This window comes from Vespa mandarinia, chromosome 1 (genome assembly GCF_050613455.1).
Source record: "Vespa mandarinia isolate Hongniang chromosome 1, ASM5061345v1, whole genome shotgun sequence".
Classification (NCBI taxonomy): domain Eukaryota; kingdom Metazoa; phylum Arthropoda; class Insecta; order Hymenoptera; family Vespidae; genus Vespa; species Vespa mandarinia.
In genome coordinates this window covers 4,720,001-4,742,500 of record NC_140810.1, presented here as the reverse complement: position 1 = coordinate 4,742,500, position 22,500 = coordinate 4,720,001, and the positions used below count along the sequence as shown (strand labels likewise).

Sequence of the window (22,500 nt, the reverse complement as noted above, 5' to 3'; positions counted from 1 at the left end):
AGAATATTTGTAATTGTCAATTTGAACGATTTATTTTTCAAACGAACGAAATACTATCGTGAGCTTCTAACGTGCATAGGCACGCACGGTTTAATCGAAAAGTGACGTTGGAAAATCCTGTTGAAAATTTTAAGGACTCTTTTTCGAATGACAAATCTCTCTCTCTCTCACTCTCTCTCTCTCTCTCTCTCTCTCTCTCTCTCTCTCTCTCTTTCCCTCTCTCGTCCGATTCATACAGGATTAATGCGGACGATGGTCTCGCGAGCGACCACGCGGTGAGTCCGCACCTCACACACTCTGAACCCACACTCGTACGACTCACACTCTCGCTCGCATTGCGATGAGAGCGTTTCGAATCCGTGTTACGCGAGCACCACTAAAAATATTATGGTCCTACGTAATGCATTACGGTAATGCGATTGCACGACTCGCGCGTAACAGCTTTTATACTCGAGTACGTTCGAGATAAGGCGAAGTGTTTTTAGCGACAATTTATAACGCGACCATTCTAGTCTACCTCCTCACATTCTTTCCCCTCTTATCCTCTACCTCTGTCCTCTACTTCCTCCTTTTGTTATTTTCTCAAATGTTTTTGCATGACTAACGAAGCAAAATCAATTGAATGTTCCGCTAATCACAAGAATTTACGTTTCTATCAACGAAAGGAAGATTAATTTCTTGGATAGTGAACGCAATCTCTCGTTTCACATCGTGGATTCCAGGTTGTTTCGCTAAAGTGACCACTTTATACCGAAGTCACGTAATAAATTAACGTTTATCGCCGGCTCGATATCGAATGCGGTACGTTGCTCGCTTCTTTCTCCGTGTTATCGTAAAAGTCGGGATGTACCTATAAGCTTTTATTCACGGTTCTTACATCGGGTCAAAGGAGATTTAAACGACACGTGATTTGTGATTTAGGTTTACCAGATTGTCACGCCCTCTTCTTTCGTGTTCTCGTTTCGATTAATCAACATTAAGATTATCCATTTCTTTCACGTCTACGCATTCAAAATGTATGTTATGTATGTACATATGTACGCACCTCTATGTCTTTCCTTCTTTCATTGTAGGTTCGTGTTACCAGCGAAAAATGACGAGAAACATGCGAGATCGACCGGTTAATTTCAGACTCGAATTAAGATGATCGTTTTAATATGAGAACCTCATCGTCGATCGTTGCAAGTTTTTTTTTTCCCTCGGAACCACTTCCGTTAACGCTTACGAGAACGGAATACAAAGTTTTATCGCTCTGCTCCAAATTCTATGTTACCTAGTTTCATTTTTCTTTCAATCACGATACCCATGAATCAACGATCACGATCTTTTTTCTTTCCTTTCTTCTCGTTTTTTTTTTTTTTTTTTTATTTTTACAGTGCGATACAAAAACGTGATATCGAAAATTTACCGGTAAGCTTTTCGATCAGAAACTGCGAAGGTTGCAGTTGACACGATAATCGAATTGACGCTACGAATCGAGCGCATTCAGAATTCATTTCGACCTTAGAAATTCTTTCTTCCCGCACGCGATTAAAAATTTTATGTTTCATTATTCCAGTCGGCTCGTGCCGTATGTTAATTTGATTATATCAGCGAGAGAAACGACACGGATTTAATATGGTGCGGAAATGCAATTATTCGTATATCGTTTTTAATTGAAGTACGTCGATACGTTATAAAAAGTGTCGTTAGAAATTGAATTCGCACAAAAATATTACTAGTCAAAGCTGTATTACCAATTTTTTTTTTTTTATCCCCACAAAATTCCTATGACGAATTGCCTTTTTTTTGGATTAGTATTTGATGCAAAACAAAAGAACAACAAAAAATGTATATATATATATATATATATATATATATATATAGGTATACAATATATATATATATAGGTATACAAATAGTCTATCTATTTTTTAACGCCACTTGATCTATAAATGTTTCAAGTAAATTACGATGGTTACAACGAAATTTTACCTTCTCTAACATTTACCATCCACTCTGATTTATCCTGAAACAAGTGGAGAAATACATGGTAGAAACTCGCACCTTTTCGCGTTACATTTTTGACAATGTTTCTCGCGCAAAGCCTTTTGAAAAAAGCGGACTACATCGAGAAGCTTTTCTAACCCTTACTCGTTGCGCTTCTATACGATTCACAATCAACGAACGAGATTAGCGAGCATCTGCAACGTTCCGCTCGAAATCCAGGATAGAATGCATATACGGAAATTGTTGTACATCGTTACATGTATCGATACGCGAGTTTACACTGTGGATTTTGTCGATTGTCATCAACTACCAATTGGGAGTTCGCTCGTCGTCGATTTTCTTCGACAAAAATGACGGATTAACGATGATCGAAGAGTACGATACGATGAAAGAGATCTAATGCCGATAAAAATCTGTTCTTCTTCTTCGTTTAATAAAACAATCGATCTTTCTTCATTTACGACATTTTATTCATTTAATACATTTGTCACACATTATTTTTACGTTAACGTCAACCCAAATATTAATCCTAGATTAAATATTTATCCGATATGAACCGGCGAGTTTATACTGCGTGAGAAAATTTCGATAATCGATGATCTATTTAAAGTCTGACATTTTCATAAACTTCGCTATTTTGCTCATGTATCAATATAATAGAAATAAAGCGATCGTGCGAAATCTGGAGCATCATTATACATCTTATATTCAAAGAAATACTTGGAGAAAAGTTCAAAAGGTTAACCCAGAGATATTATTAATCGTAAACTTTTTAAGACATGAAAGTATAGTTTTTGTCGAAAAATGTCTGACGAAACGACTAAGGCGCGGCAAGATTTAATCTTTCGAGTCTCTTTATAGTCACGAACGTTGGGTTTGTTTTCAACGAGTATAATGAGTAATATTTAATTCCATGTGTGACAAGGTACGACATAAATTATTCCGTAAATCGTAAAACTATAACGATTTTCTTCATTTCTTTCGAAAACACACATAGTTGTTATTCGTTTTTTAAATGAAAAATATCTAGGGCAAAGATAATAAGATTACTTTTTTCTTTAATTTATTTTTAACTCTTTAAAGAAAAAAAAAAAAAAAAAAGAAAAAAAATAAAAAAAGAAGGAACGAATAAAAGAGAGGAGAAAAAAGAAAAAAGAGAACTTAGGAAATATATATTCGTCATTTAAAATAATTGATGAGTTGCTGATTAATAGGTGGTAGACTTTTAAAAGTTTAAAATGCATTCCGATGTGAAAGAACGTTCCCTTGGTGAGCACACATCAAAGTGGATTTAGCGAGTTTCGATGTAAATAGCCTCGATTACAGCGACATGCTTCACCACAATCCCGGTACCCGCTTTTACGCGTCGTGGAAAAGTTCGTTTTAATTTGCCTCCTCTACCGAAACGTTAACGGTGGTCAGGGAAAAGGGACGTCGGTTGCAGGGACCAGAGTGAAACTACGGGCGAAAGGGACCGAACAAAATATCGATCCTGCGTGACGTCCGCACGTTTAAGCCGTGCTTTTGCGTCGCCGCGAGTTACGCGTTCCTTCAGGTCTTCCCATCTTAAAATCAAATCGTACTTCTAGCGAAGAAACCTTCGAAAGTTTCACAATTTTTCATATTTATTCATTCATTCATGTTAGAAAAGTTCGTGGAAAAGAGAAAGAGAAAGAGAGAGAGAGAGAGAGAGAGAGAGAGAGAGAAAGAGAGAAAGTTAATATTTGATTGGTATCGAGGGATATCAATCTTTTAAAAGTAACTTAACGTGTATCTAAGCTTAAAACCTAATTACTACGAATAATCCAAAGATTTTATCGAAGAGTTCTTACAGAGGATAATTTAAACTCGAGTGCATTTGAGAAAGATGAAAATAAGAAGAAACATTCTAATTCATGAAATTAATAATAAGAAGAGAAAAGAAAGAAGAGAAAAGAAATAAAAAGAAGAGAAAAGAAAGAAAAGAGATCAATATTCGAGGATTTTTTTTTCTATTTTCTGTTTTTTTTTTTTTTTTTCTTTTTCTTTCATTTTCTTTTTCATTAAAAGATAAACAAATTCGAGACTGTCGAAAGAGAATTGTTGATAAACTCGATCGAAAAGGACACGATCGTTAGCTTCGATGAAGCAGATACGAATGGAAGATAACGAAGGAAGAAGAGACACGAAGAAGAGTAGGGATATAAAAGAAGAGCTGACGGAGAAAAGACGGTATAGTATAATGGCGATAAGGATGGAAACCTGAGCAAAAGCTTTAAGACAAGACTACGGCGAAACAGACTTTTAACGCGAGTCTACTTTGTCGAGTAGATACAGGACGGAATATACAATGCTTCCTTGATAGACTACTCTATACTGCACGATGGTCTCACGGTTCTATATAGTTCGCGAAGTCATTCTCCGTATCGTTCGTCGAGCCACTTCAACCGAGAGAGAAAACAAGACGCTTCGGCTTTACTGCCTGTTCGAGTCGCACCATTACCGCCTTTTACTTCACGATCGGAGACAAATCTTACTTGAAAGCTTTATCCGACGAAAGAATCGTCTAACGATTTCGTCCATATTTCATCGCTTGGCACGGCCACGACCTACATACCGTAAGGTACTTACATAGATCATCCATAGATAGAGTACATTTAGATTCTTTATTATAGACTATTTGTACTAGAGGGTATAGTTATTATATAAAAATAGAAACAACTATTACTGCCAATGTCATTGATATTTAAACGTATGGATTAAATTCATTTTTTCTTATTTGAAAATTAGATTATACGAATGTTTTAAAAGAATTTCGTAAACAATCGAATGATCTATATATTATTGATATTATTGTTAAGTACATAACGCTAATTTTCGAAAATACCAATGAAAAGGAATGAACTTTTCTAATTAACCGAGTTTTCGAGATTTTCTTATTGACTTGAATATCGAGAGGAATTTATTCAATACCCATGCTCTATATACAGTATACATATATATATATATACACATCATTCGTAACGTATCTTTCGGTGTAACAATTTGTAAATATAGGATATAGAAGATCGTTAAATTTGTTTCCATCTCGGTCGATAAAATTCATAAAAGTTTGATTAATTTTGTCATTGATGAATATTACCATGAGAACATGTGTGATTTTCAGACGAGTTACGTTCTCAGTAAATATATTTGTGAGACTTGATCGAAACAACGATCGCGTCTCAATATATACATTATTACGCTATGCGACGTTTCACTTTGCATTAACGCGCTACATTATCGCAAGGGATTTTCCGTTCCGTTCCGCTCCGAGAATTTCCGTTCCGTTTGGAGAATTTCAATATCCATGGTATTTCGAAACGGTACTCACTCGCTAGCTAGCTACCTAGCTAGCTAGCTAGGTAGGTAGCTCACTCGCTAGCTTGTTCGTTTGCTCTCTCTCGTTCTCGCCCGATTCTACGCGATGGTGCACGAGAGTACAGAGGCGCTTATTGCAAAACGTAAATGTCGAAATAAACGAACGGTGCCCCATTAGATTTCGCTGACACCAAACGCTATTTCAAACGCAGATTCCTCTAATCGCGTACAAATATTCTACGATACGTTCCTGATCCTCGAATATTGTATATTTTCTGAGTATCGATTGAATCCATGTAACTATTAGTTATCTTTCATATTATAACAAATTCGTAATAAATTCTATTTCAATATTATTTACTCGTTCCCTTTTCCTTTTCATTATTTCTTCTTCTTCTTCTTCTTCTTCCCTTTCCTTTTTCTTCCCTTTTTCTTTTTTCTTTCAACGACGTTCAACCTACTGGCATCGTAACGTAGAATAATTCATAGAATCAATTATGCGAGAGGAAGTAGTACATTTAAATCACGATTAAGTGTAAGTCCGCACTTGCCGCCCGTACTTTCTTCTAATCTGCAAACCCAAGTGATCTCTCTCTCTCTCTCTCTCTCTCTCTCTCTCTCTCTCTCTCTATCCATCTATCTATCTCTTCGTAAACACATACACGAGTATACGTGTGAAATTCTCGATCGAATTGTTTTCTTTTTTCTTCTTTTTTTCTTTTTTTCTTTTTTGTTTTTTTCACTCGATCACTTTTTATTCCCGACAAAAGCATAGCGCGAATATCGATAGGTTTGGTGGGTACTCTAATGAGTCTTAACAAAATATCGATACGTTGACTTTAACCGTTAACACTTCATCAAGCTCGTAATTTCCTTCGAGTCTGGTTCTGTTTCTCTCTCTCTCTCTCTCTCTCTCTCTCTCTCTCTCTCTCTCTCTCTATCTCTCTCTCTATCTCTATCTCTATCTCTCTCTTTCTTTCCCTCTTAATTTAACAGATCGGAATTGATTCTGACTACCGTTTTCCCTTTCCCTTTTGACCATGCATTAAAGAAATATTTCTTTCGACGTGGGAAAAAATATTCGATAGAAGAAAATCGATAATATATTCGATCGTGATTTACAATAATATATTCCGTTAATGTCATTCGCGAAGCTTATTTTTAAGATCCCGTGAAAATGAATAAAGGTTCGTTTCATTTCCATTGTAGTTTTCATTCCCTTTTCTCTCTTCGAATGTTTAATAAAACTGTCATCGTTATTCCAAAGATTGATTCGAAGAAAACCTATCGTAGAGTCGAGACTGATAATAACCATTCTCATCGATCTCTTGTCCTCCTAACGACGTTCGCCGGTACGAGACTGTTTTATTCGAGCGAAAAAATAATAATAGAGAGAAAAAGAGGAAAAAGAATACTATAGCGTTGGTCGTTTCGTTCGAAATATTATAATCGATAGCTTTTGTCATAAAATGAAGATAATCAACACGTTTATTTTAACATAGTTGTACTCGAATATTTATTATTCGATTGGAATTTCATCGAAATTACTACAATAATGTAAATTATTTCATATGATTAAATATAGATATATACGTGAATATATATATGTATCTAGGTAAATATGTCTGTATGCGTGTATGTGTTTATATATATATATATATATATATATATATATATATATGTGTGTGTAGACACAGTGCCGTATGGCACAATTTACAGTTGACGTTGGTGCCGTACCAGCAACGGATATAAATCCGTTCTACGAGCTAAAGTCGCGAGTTTTATCGCCGTTACGTCGCCGTCGTTCTTCATTAATAATTACGAAAAAGTCGTAGGCGTCTAGAGGCGGGGAAGCGCAATGGAAGTCGTCGGCTCGCGACAAGAGGACGCTTGAGAGGACGGAATTTATTTGTCCCCTTTTTCTAGTACGTTGGTAAAAGAGCCACGGTAAAAGTAATGCCTTTCAAAATGACCAAAGCTTCCCTTTAACCCTTTGAACAGAATGAACGTACATTTACGTCATATATACGTACCTACCATAGTCAGTCCGCCATAGTATTATACAAAGTACGGGTACGTTTGAAATTTTATACCGAAGTAGTACCTACTGCTATTAATTTGTGTCAGATCTTGATATCTTAATCATTTCTCTCATAATTCATTATTCTTCCTTGTTAGATATAGGAAAAACATATATTTCTTTTTTGTAATTCAAATTCGTATTTCGATCTCATTAGTTAGAATAATATCTACGAAAATTTGTCAATTAAAAGAATTATATATTGGGCCATTTAAAGGACATAACGACTAGTATGATGACGAGATTAGAACGAATTAATTTTCTTATGCGATAATCTTTCGGTCACTTATTCCTTTCACCTATTCTTTTCTTTCTCGCGTGATCTTCGATACGGCAGATGCGTACTTCTTTGATATTTTTCTTTCTTCCTTCTCTCTCCTCTTTGACCCTTCCAATACCTTTTTTCCTTTTTATTTCTTTCGAAAGAAAAAGCTTTACATCGTATCCTTCTATTTCCCTTTCTCTTTTTTTTCTGTCTCACACCATCGTATACCGATAAAAACTACCACCCGCGAAACTATTGTCTAGCTTGAAAGGAGCCACGACGTAACGTTACTCTACCCCCTATTTTCTCTCCTTTTCTTTCATCCCATCTTCTTCGTGCTGTCTCTTCGACTTTCCAAGCCGGATCCACAATATCGGCCAACGGTAGTCGACGACGTTACCGTTCCTTTCGAATTTTCTCACATGCTTTTCCTTACCTCTTCTATCTTTTTCTTTCTGATTCTCTCTCTTTCTCTCTCTCTCTCTGTCTGTCTCTTTCTCTCTATTTCTTCTTTCTCTCGGCATTTTCTTCGCTTTTAGTTCCATCGACAGTCTTTTAACTAAACTTCCATTGCAATCGTTGAAATGCGCGCTACAAAGAATTCGTTTCTTCGGCGTGCCGGTGAAAAACGATCGATCTCGGTGTTACGACGTTTCTCGCATTATCGAGAAAACGTAGTAAAGCAACCAGCGAGGATTATTTATCGTTTCGATTGTTCTATGGTCAATGAAAAGAATATCAATGTACGTAATTTAAGCATGCGCTCGATGTATTAAAACCATTCGTACGAAAAGCCGATTCGTTTTACGAAAGAGTTTTTACCTGTAATAATGATGATACTTCGAAAAGAGAAATGTAGAATACGAGTGGGAAGATCCGGAGAAAGATAAGAGAAAGGATGAGAGAAAGAGAGAAAAAGAGAGAGAGAGAGAGAGAGAGAGGATTAACAGTGAAATTATCGATCTTCTTCTAGTACAGCTTGAATGGGATACGAGGTGAATCGGATTGATCGTGAAAAAGAGAAAGCTCGTGGTCTCTTCCGCGCCTTCTACTAGAGTAATCCCGTAATCCTCGTGCTCCTAGTCCCGCAAGGAAGACATTACTCCTGCTTTGCACGGTCTCGCTGTTCTTTCTCCGTTTTTCTAGTATTTTGTAGAAAAAGAACGACGAGGATGTCCCCTTTCGTAGTAGGATATTACAGTTACGAGCGTACTTTTCCGTCTCCTTTTCTATCTCTATTCGCCTCTCTCTCACACACACACACACACACTCTTTCTCTCTCTCTCTCTTCCTATTTCGTAGAAACATTAAAGCGAAAGGCTTCTGAAAAACGGCCACTACACGGTTAGCCAAGTACCCCTTTTGCTATCCGTGCAAAAGAGAGAGAGAGGGAGAGAGAGAGAGAGAAGCAGTATTGCTTCATACAACCGAGACGACCGTGATTTTCCAGCGACTTTTCGACACCGCCCTTATGGGCAACGGGTTGAAGGGTCGGTCATCAAAATTTCAACCTACTTACAAAACGACTCCTCTCTTCCTCTTTTCATTCCGTCTAACCGTACTCTTTATTCTCGTCTCATTCGCTTTTTCCTTTTTATTTATTCTTTCTTTTTTCCTTTTTTCGCTTGTTTTTTTTTTGTTCCTTCCCCTTTCTCCCCTCGCTCGCCCTCCTCCCCCACCCCTCCCCCATAAAGATATTTAATGTAGGGATTTAAAAATCTCATGGAATATTTACTGTTTCCTTTCTCTTATCTTCGTTCACGCGAATCTATCTTTCTAATCGCGAAATGGTTTCCCGATAAGAGATAAGGTATCTTTGAAAACTCTAGAAACTAAAGGGATCTACTTCACGGGATAAACTTTCGGTCAGATGCCGATAGATAAAAGATGCGCCGTTTCGCCGATTTTCTTCGAGACTTCCTTCTCCTTCGAAATAAATTTAACCTTTCTTTTCCCGTTAGAAGAAGAAGAAGAAGAAGAAGAAGAAGAAGAAGAAGAAGAAGAAGAAGAAGAAGAAAAGGGAGGGTCCACTCGGTCGTTCGCTTCGACGACAAAAGAGAATGATATAGAGGGAAGAAATAAAGGAGTAGGAGTAGTAGAAGTAAAAGAAGAAAAAAAAAAAGAAAGAAAAAAAAATTCAGAAAAAGAAGAAGTAGAAGAAGAAGTAGTAGAAGAAGTAGAAGAAGTAGAAGAAGTAGAAGAAGAAGAAGAAGAAGAAGGAAGAAATGGGAGACAGAAAAGGGAAGAGAAAAAAGAGGGATAAGAAAAATCGGAAAGCAAGTTTCCGTCTCGCAGTACCATCGAGAACCCTGCGGACGACTAACTCTTTCATCGTGCAAAGAATCGTGAAAGAACGATGAAGGTTCTTCGATATTCAAGGTTCGAAGTTGAGTCGTTCGGAGTCTAAGGTAGAGGACGTTCGTCGTTATAAGTTTTGTAGAAACACTTTTTAAATGCGCACCTCAATACCAGGGTGAGGGTGCGAGGTAAGAAAAAAAGCGGATATCTATAAAACTCGCGTCCTTTTTCGTGGTAACGCCATAATTTCTATCCGGGGATATGTCGGCGTGAGCATGGACTATTCGCTTTTGAATTTTACAAGCGTCCCACGTGCCGGTCGTATAAAGGATAAGGGATGGACCGTGGTAGAAGAGGGTGAAGTTGCGATAGCACGAAAATCTTCCGGTAGTCGATACCACTAGACGACTATAGGAACGAAGTCGAAGTCTTCTAGGTTCGAAGGGAAATCATCGTAATCCTTGTCACGTTAAACGCATACTATACTTACATTTAGTATAAGAGAGAGAGAGAGAGAGAGAGAGAGAGAGAGAGAGAGAGAGAGAGAGAGAGAAGGTAAAGGTAAAAGGCAAAGTCTTTAACGATTCTCTACTATCGTCGTCGCTTCGTTTCACCGATTCCCGTTTAACTTCGACAAAGAGAGAAAACGTAAAATGACATTGGCTCCGGCGAACTTCCTTTTAGAATATCACAACGTTAGAACGTGCGCCGATGAGAAAGTCTGAACGCAGCTGCGTTCGACTACTTTAACATTCCGAGACGCAGCTACCATGTTATTCGAAGGCATACCAACCTAGAGATAAGTGAGAAAGAGAGCTGCGAACTCAAAAGTGTCCCCACCCCTGTCCCACCACCGCCACTGCCCCCACCCCACCGGGTTCCTCGAAATATGCGATATTCTTAGCGAGAAAGAACGAATCTTTTTTTTCTCAAAACTTTTCGCGCACAACTTCTTGCGATGTTCCGTCGTATCGTACTAATTACGTACATACCTACTTTTATAGGTTCGCCTATTTTCGCCTCCCCAATGGGACATCTTCTTTAGAATAATTTTTTCAACAAGTTCCAATAAGAATCCACGTCGACGTGTTAATGAAGAAGAACTTTTTATGATCGGACATCGAAATTAATTTATTCAATTTTTCAATAACATTTATTGATCTATTTTAAAGGTGTTTAAATCGTTCTTCGATTGAATAACATTTTCGTTAAACGATCGTTATCACTTTTCGATATCGTATTATATTCTGATCGAAATCGATTATAAGGCAATTACAAAATGCGTGCCTTTTAATTAAAGGTACTTGTGACAATTTTATATCGTTCCTGCGTTTATCACGAGTAAAAGCATCCGTTCTTCTACGATAGAAATTCCGAAGGACGGTATCTCATAAAAAAGGCCATAATCTAGCTTTTATGAGCCTGAGCGTGCATATTCCTTTTATCGCTTTACGGAAGTACCGAATCCAAATTCGTTGCCTTAACTCTCTTGCTCGCGGGCCTTTCTGTTCTTTTTTTTTTTTCTTTTTTTGTTTCCTTTTAAAAAATTTGTACGATCGTAATGTTTTTCGTAACGCAAACGATCTTTGAATATAACCCATCGTTCGTAATATCGTCTTTCATGTTTGTTTACGAGTCTCGTTCAAGTCGTTTATCAAGCGCGACCACCATGGACGACAAAACGGTAGAACCGAATCCATATATAATAAAGATGTGTATATATATACATATATATATATATATATATATATATATATATATATATATACATATATGTATATATAGTTCTCTCGTTCTCACGATCCCCCGTTTCCTCGTTTTCGAACGCTATCGAGAAATAGCCGGGCCGTTAATGTCATTAATAAAATAATAAATACTATTACGCGCTCTAATAAATACATAGAAGCGAAAATAAACGTCGGTGCAAATGAAGTTATTGCGCCGAATGCACAATGATATTTAATCGACTTGACCAAAACCACGAAAAGGGAAAATAATCGGAATCTACAATTTTCATCGTGGAACTTGATGATTTTGACTCGCTCTCATAACGCCATTGAGAATTGAATGGAAAAATTATTTCTATAGGAACGATTTTTATAACGTTAAAAGTTCACATTTGGTATTTAAAGAATCCCTTGTACGTACGTTCTCCAATGGGCAATAGACATAACCGGGATAGTCGATTCTTAAACATAATTGAATTCGTTTAAAATGGAACGTAAGTACTATGCGTTACGATTCTCTACGAAGTACATTGAAGTTCTTTAACCAATTACGCGGTTAATTAAATGCCAGTTATTTTTACAATACGCATACCTCGCTCTTCACAAATACTTTGGAAGGTAACGACTATTATTCGGAACCGGCTGGATTTTTTTCTCTTTCTTTTCTTTTTTCTTCTTTTTCTTTTTTTTTTCTTTTTTCTTCGTTTCTTTTTGTTTCTTTTTTCTTTTCCCTTAACTTCTTTCATTCCTTTTCCGATTTCCACCTTTCCTTTCTTTCTTTCTTTGTTTCTTTGTTTCTTTCTTCCTTCCTTCCTTCCTTCCTTCCTTCCTTCCTTCCTTCCTTCCTTCTACTTCCTTCCGTCTTTTCTTTTCAGTTGTGCTATCTTAATTCCCCCGTCGCGTCGGCTAATTTCACGCGGGAAAACGAGTACGCTTCAATTAGAAAGAACGAAAAGGACGTTTTGTTCCTTTAGCTTTGCGATAGTGCAAAGGTACGGGCTTGCATTCGTTAAGTGAGAGATAATGGTATGAGAAAACGAAAAGATGAAAGACAGGTGAAATTAACCAAAGTCGATCTCGTGAATATTCTAACGACTTCGTTTTATCAAAGAAATTCGAAATACGTTAATAGATTAATTTCCATCGATCGACTGATCGACGTATCTCGATTGATAAGATAAAAATTTAATTGCGACAGTTACCTTGGGAAATGAATTTCTCGTGTTACAAGATGTAATTGTTCGTTCAATCGGAGTAAACGTTTAAGGACACGAATATAGGCACGTTAGTGGATTTTAAATAAATCTCTCATAATTTTACTTTCGTGCAAATTTTCTTCCTTGATCGATTCTTTCCATTCAGCTGACATACGCATTGGATAAGAGGAAAGGAGTTCGTAAAGTAACATCGAGACAAGATCGCGAAGAGCAAGGGAGTCTTAAAGGTAAAAAGATCAAAAAGGAAGGGCGACGAGAAAGAATGAGGAACTTAAAGAAGTCTTGAAGCGCGAAGGAGGCCGATAAGAACGATAACAACTTGGGAATTGATGTTGAATCTTTATCGGTGCTATGCTTTCTATTTCTTTCTCTCTCTCTCTCTCTCTCTCTCTCTCTCTCTTTCGTTCGTTCTTTCTTCGTCATCGGTAAGGTCGAATCGAACTGTCGAAAGAGGTAGAAGAATCGAATGGGAAGCTCGTCCTCGCGACGTGGAAGAGTGACTGGACGAAACGATCATTTTTCATTTCAACAAACGTATCAGCTGAGGGGTTTCGGCCAAGTTCAAGAGGCTGGAAGGCTGTGAATAGGGCCGAGAGCAGTCATTCGTACTCACGGATGGATAACTTTAAAGAGTATGCTCGAAAATGTGCGAAAAATAACTGAGTAAACGTTATGTAGATCACGGTACTGAAGAGAACTGAATTGGAAGACTGTCTGACATAAGCTCGACCTTTATTACTTGCTTGCTTTCGCTTCGTTAGACGGAACGATCTATAAAGTTTCTCGAAACGATGGGAACGGATACGCATCGAGTAAGTTGAAATATCGTTCGAATAATTCTTAGCGATTGCATTTCCATCGAAAAATCGAGGAGTAATGCAAGATGGAATGATTATCAACGAAGGAGAACGAATTTTCTATGGTAAAATCGTCGGCTATTTCTCTTCGACGACGACAACGAAAACGACGAAGACGACGACAACGACGACGACGACGACGACGACGACGACGATGACGACGACGACGGTCGATCTTATTTACGTAGTCGCGGTGGCGTCGAATAATTAGCGAGACAAACGGACGAAATTACTTCGCCGCCGACAGGAAATAAATCAGGCGCTTCTACCTCCGTTAAAATACAAGATGTCTTGGGTAGAAAAGTGAGGAAACGAGTTGGTAGAGAAAGAGAGAGAGAGAGTGTGAGAGAAAGAGAGAAAGAAAGAAAGAGAAAGGGAGCAGGTAAAGTTAGCCCGGACCCGGGCCGGAAAACGAAAAGGAAGAAGGCACGAAGAAGAACGCAGAGCAGGGTTGGACGGAAGGAATGGAAGGAGGGAACTTAATGAAATAAGGGTTGTTAATGAGAAGCAGAGGGAATACGTATCGTCTTTGCCAACCCCTTCGAGGAGTACTCCGATACATTCACCGGAGTCCTTTCTTTTGAACAATTTACGTCGTATTTCCGATCCTTGAAACTGATAAATTTTTCTTTCACCGTTAGTCTTTCCCTTTGAATATTCAAACCTTGTAAGATTTATATGAATGCCCTTCTCCTTCCTCTCTAGCACCCTCTCTCTCTCTCTCTCTCTCTCTCTCTCTCTACCTGCTACCCTTTATAAATATTCTAGTCTACCCTTATGTGGCGAAATGAATTCCCTCGTACAAGGGAAAACGTGAAATGCGAAATGAAAGACTCTCCAAGACTAGTCCAACGTAATGGACAAACGAGCTAAGCGAAATATCCAGTGAAAAAAATTTTCCATTTCTCTGTTAGCGACTTGAATTATTTTCACCGATAGTTATAGTACGGATATATCGGGGTTGATATAAGAGTGATTCTATAGATAAAAAGTATTCTTACCTATAAACCATAAATCGTTTATTGGATCGTGAAGTGTGATCGTGAAGCACGATCGTTCGCACGGAATCGTTTTAAGAGTATTTCCCGTGGCGTAGAGAGAACACGGACGTCCTCGACAGACTTAATCGTAACTTTCGTAAGTCATGAAATGTTATAAAAGGATCGTGAATCCATCGAAAAAGCCGCTATCAACGCGGTAAAATGTTTAATGACGCTTTTAAACGTATAGACGCGTCCGTATTCTATCCGTGCTACTTAAAATACTTATTGTTAGCTTATCACGCAACGTTCATCGAATAATTTAATAGCAATTAGCTTTGTAAACGACGCCCGAACTACCGTACAAGAGCAATTAGTATGATGTAATATTTAACGGGTTTACTTCTCGATGAAATAAAGCTCGTTAATGAGAGATTCGTGGGAGATAAGAGGATGAGAAAAAGAGAAAGAGAAAAAGAGAGAGAGAGAGAGAGAGAGAAAGATAGAAAGAGTGAGAGAGAGAGAAAGAGAGAGAGAAAAGCATAGGGAACACGTGCCTTGCTCGAGGCTCGAAACTTTACGAGTCGGAGCTACCTCGAAGATGTATCTTCTTTTATCGACTCTTGCAAATCGCGAACACGAAACTAATGTTTGGCTAATCGACGACCAAGCGTTAATCTTTCTTCCCGTTCGATTCGCGATAATCTTGGTGTACGATGAAAGTCTAGCCCTCGTATTTGAACGTCTCTTCCACGGTTCTTTTGAAAATAAAAAAGTAAATACGTATTCCTATTTATTTTTTCGTGCAGAGAGCATCCGATCGTGCGTAGTATCACGATTTACGAGCCTCTGAGGAACCCACGGGAAGGTTTATCGAAAAACCATTATGGTTCATGGATTTATATGCTCCCCTAGACACTTACTAACGTTTATTGATTATTCATAGTGCCGGAGGTATGTATGTACATTCATCAAATCCTTTAGAAATGTCACTTTTGTCTTCCTTTACGATAATTTAATTTTTATTAAAGAAAAGAAAATATATTAAATTAAATCTTTTTAATAACGTAAGGTAAAATTACAAAGTATCGCCGTTGGCAAAGAACGTTTAATAATAAACGTCGATTACGTATGTGTATTTATCGTTTAACTAGATTTTCTTTTTTCTCGTCGTTATGTCCTTTGAATTTATGTTCTTTAATCTTCTTTCGATTCATTATTTTCGAGCAAAATATATTTTAGTATGTCCTCGAACCGTTCATTACGTGTACGATGATTAAAATTCTTTGTGTCTCCGTGTTACATCTAATGAAGAGAGAAGTCCTTCTAATTAAAAGACCGATACAATCCCTGTTTACCTTAAAAAATACAACGTCATATCTTTTCTCATTTAAACGAGTTTTAGAAAGTGCCTTGTTTCTTCGCGCGAATCAATTACTCTTTGAAAAATAATTTTGCCTGTCTCGGGAAAAAAGATTCTGAAGATTTGAAAGGATTAATTATTAAATCGTAATGTATTTTATGAAAGTAAATATATATATATATATATATATATATATATATATATATTACGTTGAAATGCACGTTGAAATTTCGAATGGAAAGCTATGGATAAGAAAAGAGATAATAAAAAGGAAACAAATCTCTATCATCGCTTTTTGTTGTACATAGTGATAAACAACGCACTAGGTAAGGTAGTAAAGTTTCAAACCGAGACCATTATATACTTCTTGGTTGGTATGTCCTATAGTTAACGTTCTCGATAAATTTCCCAGAGGTTTCTGAGACACCTTTGCGACTTTATCCTGGACCTCGTGTTGCATCGTGCAAAACGCTTTCGATGGGTTCCATTGATGAAGAAGGGCTACGTTAATTAAAGGAGAATACAATCACCGTATCCTTTCGTAGCGTTCGGTACCGAGCCATGGCGTTTCTTTTCTCTTTTCCGCTTTTTTATCCTCCTTTTTTTTTCTTTTTTCTTTTTTTTCCCTTTTCCTTTCCTTCACGGGTAACTCGTGCGAAACTCATGTACTACGAGCTCGCTTAGCCATGATAAAGGATTGGATAAAGTAAGGTAGAACGAGGCAACGTTCTCGGACTCGCCCAATAAAGTCGTTTGCTACTTCCTACGAAACCCTTTGGTTACGGTCCTCTTACGATGACAACGGCAACAACGATGGTGTCGCGAACGTGAACGAGAAAGGACGTCATTGGAAATAACGAGTTCTAAAACGAAGAGAAGAGGAAAGACTGTTCTCGCGCGAATGCTACGAGAGTACGACCTGTAACTTTCCGTAGTTTCAGACACGCTACCGTACCCGAGGCCCTTTGAGTAAAGCAGTTATTAAAATTGAGAGTATTCGTTGAAACTTCCGCTGGCTCCTTCGGAAGCCTTCACCGTCTCAGTTGAAACTTTCTCTCTGCTTTTCCTTTGCTTTCTTTCGTCAGTTGGATATAATAGTCCAAGGCGGAAACTCGCGAGGTTTCCTTCGCTCGGCATCGACGTAATGATTTCTTCTATCTTCGCGCTTCAACGGAAGACGTTTCAAGAGAAAAGAGAAAGAAAGAGAGAACAAAAATTGAAAAGGAAAGAGAGACAGCAGATAAAGACAGGCAGACGGAGAGAGAGAGAGAGAGAGAAAGAGAGAGAGAGAGAGAGAGAGAGAGAGAGAGAGAGAGAATGCTCGAAAGACGATGCTTTCTCTTAGTAGTCGTTCGGTACAATATTCGTTTGACTTTTGTACGGGGTAAGGTTTGTCTTAGTTCGTTCAATGCAGAGTTATGCTAATGCGCTTTAGCCTCTCCACTTTTAGAAAGGTGCCATTCCTCTTGATCAAGATGGTCATTGAATATACTTGCGCTTCTCCGCGCGAATTTTCCTTTCACGATGAATACGCTTTTCTTTTAGCCGTCTTTAAGCACCTGCGAAATATTCTCAATGCCTCTGTCCGCGGATCCCTCGGAGTGCACGAAATGAACGTTACAAGAATTTCCCATTACGCGGCGCAAAGATCTTTTTAGTTTAAAGGGATAATTTTAGTTTAAAGGGATATCGTTCTTTGAGATTCCCTTTCTAGTCTAAAGGGCTTTATAAAATACGACTATGTATATATAAGATAACGTAAATGAAATTAGATTGACTATTTGTGTCAAAGCTTTTAACGTAACGGTGTTACAATAAATATCAAATCTGTCTGTATTTAATTTGTACGGTGGAAAAATATTAGAAAACGAAAAAAGACATAAAAAAAAAAAAAAAAGAAAAAGTGAAAAATAAAATAATAATAATAATAATAAAAAAAAAAAAAAAAAAAAAAAAAAAAAAAAACAAAAAATCACTATTACGCGTATACCCGTATCGACGTTTGTTTTCCCGATAAAAATTTTTCATTGTAGAGATCACTATTTTTCCCCTCATACGGCCGGAAGGCATCAGATGAAATATAATATGATATTTGTGTATATCAACGCTGTAAGGCATGGACGTTGTTAATAGAGAATTTCATAAAAAATATCTTTCGGCTAAAATACATGACAGAAATCAAATCATAGATCGTACGTACGATAGTGAAAAAAAAAAAATAAAGGGCTCGTAAACCTCGTAATGTATAGTACATCGATGTATACTTTAAAACGGCAAATACAAAGATAACAAAAGAAAGAAGATAAACAAGATCAAGGTTCACTGTGATATGGCGGAATTCTCGAAGGTAAAGGACGGTAGAAAAGAAAAGGAAACAAAAAGGAAAGAACAAAGGGGGATAAAAAAAAAGGAAGAAAGAAAGAAAGAAAGAAAGAAAGAAAGAAAGAAAGAAAGAAAGAAAGAAAGAAAGAAAGAAACAGAATGTAGAGACGAGAAGCGTATCTTTAAGAGAGCACGAATCAGAAGGCGACGGAACAATCACTCCTCGGAGAAAACGTCGTGCGCGGTCTACATGATATTTCCTCTTCGCGATGAAACTTTGACAATTCTCTGGAATCTTTGACACAGAAGATCCATAAAGTCTACGAAGCCCGAGAAAAAAGGTAGTATACGCCGCACGGCAGTGGCAGCAAAAAGGAAAAGATATGAAAAAAAAAAAAAAAAAAAAAAAAAAGAGAAGAAAGAGAAGATAGAAGAGAAAGGGGTAAAAGATGGAGGGATGTGAGAAGAAATGGAAGAAGAGGGGGGAGGGGAGGGGTGGGCGAGAAAGAAGATAGAAAAAGGAAAAGGAGAAATAGGAGTGGAAGTAGGAGTAGTAGTAAAAGTGGGAGTAGGAATAGAAGAAGGATGAGAAGGAAGAAGAGGTGAAAGGGTGTAGGTAAAGGGTAGAAGAAAGAGAGCTCGTCCGTAAGGATAAAAGCCGACGCGTTGAGAGAAAACACGTGGGATTTCTTGAGGTACGTTGGCGGTCTACGGAACAAGGAACTTTTAGAGTTGGCTTTCCCGTTCGGCCCTCCCCCTGCCTCCTTCCCACACCTCGAAAGATGACTATCGCCGATAACCCAAGCTGAAACTTACCGGATATATTTTTCCTTACCTTAGTTCTCTACTTTTGTTCGTGTCATTCGTTCGAGCGTAAAACCCGAACGAACTTAAACATGAAATAACGTGAAATTCTATTTAATTGAAGAAATCATTTTACGGAGAGAATAGAAATGCTTTAGGCGAATAACGATATCGTTACGTTTCGACGTTCGGATCATTTGTTAATTTCAATGAGAGATTAAGTGGCAAAAGAGACAGGCAGGACTAGTCGAGAGCTAGTCGAGTATCGTCTCCTTTACGAAGACGTTTCGTCAAGTTAAAATCTACTCGAAGCTAGTACTGTAAGCTTAGAGCATCTTGAGGCACTGTTTCCTTCCATTATACATTCCTTACTATTGTTACGTTCTACGGTTTAACGTAGCGAGGCAAGAGAGTAGTGCTCTTGAAACAGGTAATTTCAATGAATTACCACTCCCTTTTGGTGTGAACGCACATCGCTTCCGTCAGCTTTGATATCTGTTTATACTCATGGTACTATCATCCGTTTCGATCGAGACGGTAACTCATATTGCTCGTATTATTTCTGTAGATTAGATGTCACTCGAGGAAACCCGACAAAATGTCTTCTCGAATCAAACTGATTTTTTCTTTTTAATCCATTCGTCGTATCATAGAAAAATACATTACGAACGATAATATGTTTAATGATTAAGAAGTTATTCGACGAATTTCAACGAGAAATCATTATTGCATTCTTGCAAAGAATATCGCGATACACAATCGGTAGAATTGTTGTTTCTTTTTTTTTTTTTTATATTTTTATGCTTGACGATAGATCTCTCCTCGTAAAGAGTTTCTCTCTTCTTTCTCATCTTTCGTACATTTACGAAAAATCATTTTAATTTCGTGTCAAAGGGAAAAAAAGTGAGAACTGCTCTAGATATTCCTGGCCGGGGTAACCTGCGGAAAATTAATTAACGTTACCCGTCCACCAACAAGCTCCCGACATGAGAGCTTTATTTTTTTCTTTTTTTCTTCCTTCCTACTCTCCTATCCTCTAGTACGGATCACCGGAATGTTCTGTCTCCAATGTTTCTTCCTTCCGTATCAAGGATTTATGAAGATTTTCATTCGCGATAATAAATAATCTCATTAAATACCTCGTTATACTTACGGAAATAGCCCGAGTAAGTTCCTATCTCGTTTTCCATTATACCGTTCCCTTAACGGTATATACTATCACGGCATCAAAATATTAATCGGAAAGTATAGAAGATATGAGATTCGCGGTATTATGCTTTTGAACTTTCACGTAAATAGTCTATAATCTTTGCCGTCGCTGGAACTTTTTTCCTGTCATTAAAACTTTTAGGCTCGCAGAAAGAGCGAGTTGGCGTCCCGTGTAATTAAAGCACACTTGCTTGGGATGTTCATTAAAAGCAAAGAGTTAAAGTGTATTTCATCAAAAGTTAGTAAATACCTTTGGTGTGGCGTTAGTTTCTTGCATCTTTCGTACGTACGTGAGAACTTTCTTTGGAACGTAAGAAAATGTATAAAGGTAGATTTTATCCCCCTCTCATCCTTTCTCTCTCTCTCTCTCTCTCTCTCTCTCTCTCTCTCTCTTTTTCTCTTTCTCTTTTTCTCATTCTCTTTCTTATCGTACTTTGTCATCGGTTAAATTAATATCTACGCGAAGCGTGATATATTCCGGAAGATCGATAACTCTCTATTTTCGACAAATATCACTTCAAGTTCAACGTAAAACGATATTTCGACGATTTCCATTATTGAATGGAATTTAAACGATGCATCTCTGAAATACATTCGATACACGTTCGCTTTGGAATTACAACCATTTAACTTTCCTCGTTTTAATTTTCATTTTCTTCAGCGTCGAAGCGTAAAGCACGATATGAAACTCGGCATTGATAAAAATTGCAAACCAACAAATGAACAAAACTGTGAACATTTATCGACATTTTTCTGAAATCGAATGAACAATGTCGCGTTTGGTGTCTGTCGCGTTTCGTCGATTTTGCGGGTCAACTCTCATCGTTTCCGTTTGTAACAAGTATCGATGAAATATTATTGATTTTTTCAAATTTCATCGGACGTAAAAAAGAAAAAAAAAAAAAAAATAAATAAATAAAAGTATTCAATAAAGAATCGACAACGAATTTGTCCTGTTCATTTCTTTCTTTATAACTTCGAACGAATAAGATTTATTTTCTTATTTTCAAAATATTTCACGTAGATGTAATTGTTAATGTGATTATTTTCTATACAGACTTTAAATTCGATCAACTGTCTGCTAAATTTGAATATCGATCAGTCTGTATATATACATATATATGTATATATAAATATAGATGTATATAGATATAGATATATTCAATAGAATCTCTCGAAGAAAATCGAATTTACCAACAAATTGAGAGACGTTATAAACTTATTTTGTCTCTTTTTTCGGGTTACGATTTCAAGGAGAAAAAGATGGTAGAAAGAAAAGAAACCGTAAAACGTCCGAACGTTAAACATGTAGGAAGAGGAATGGGCTCTGAATCTTCTTCGGCTTTTATATGCGACTTAAAGGAGCCTCCTTTTGTTTCAAGGTTCTCTTTTCGGTCGCACGTCCCGATTTTCAGGTCGAACCGCAACCTATCGCATTTTACCTCTTACCCATTCCTGAACTTTCTCCTCCCCTCAACGTTCTATCTCCTTTCTTTTACCATCGCGAACATCCCTCTTTTACTCGGTTCTCTTCTCTCGCAACGTTACCGACCCTCTTGAGATTTACTACCAGTCACTCGTCGCTTCGCTTACCGTTTTCCACTTCTTCTTTATTCCAAATTAACTTCTGTCCTGTCCTATCTCTATAGTAATTTGAAATTTGTTAATTTCAATTGATAATAAATGTTCAATGTGAAATAGATTATAAATTTATTTATTTTTTTTTTTTTGTTTTTTTTTTTTTAACTATTACAAAATAATGAAATTTCCAACTTTTTCCCTTTAATTCCCTTTTCTCTAACTTTTGTTATATAATAAATTTTTTTTTTTTCTTTTTTTTTCTATTAAATTTTCTCTTTCAATCCCTACAAAATACCCATTAAAACTCGTCGTGCATTTTAGTTTTTTTTTTTTTTTTTTTTTTTATTGTTTTACGATTAATGATTATTTTTAAAATCGACGAAATTGTCAAATAATCAATTAATTGACGATTAATTGATCGGAGTCTCTATTTCTTAATATTTTCATTTTTCAAACAGCAACTAGTATA

At 37.1% G+C, this 22,500-nt stretch overlaps 1 protein-coding gene across 7 annotated transcripts in view; it reads right to left on the bottom strand.

Annotated features, from left to right (window-relative positions):
* Positions 1–22,500, bottom strand: part of LOC118444870 (neural cell adhesion molecule 2) — a 194,150-nt gene that overhangs the window by 78,441 nt on the left and 93,209 nt on the right. The gene's annotated exons all lie outside the window — the stretch shown is intronic.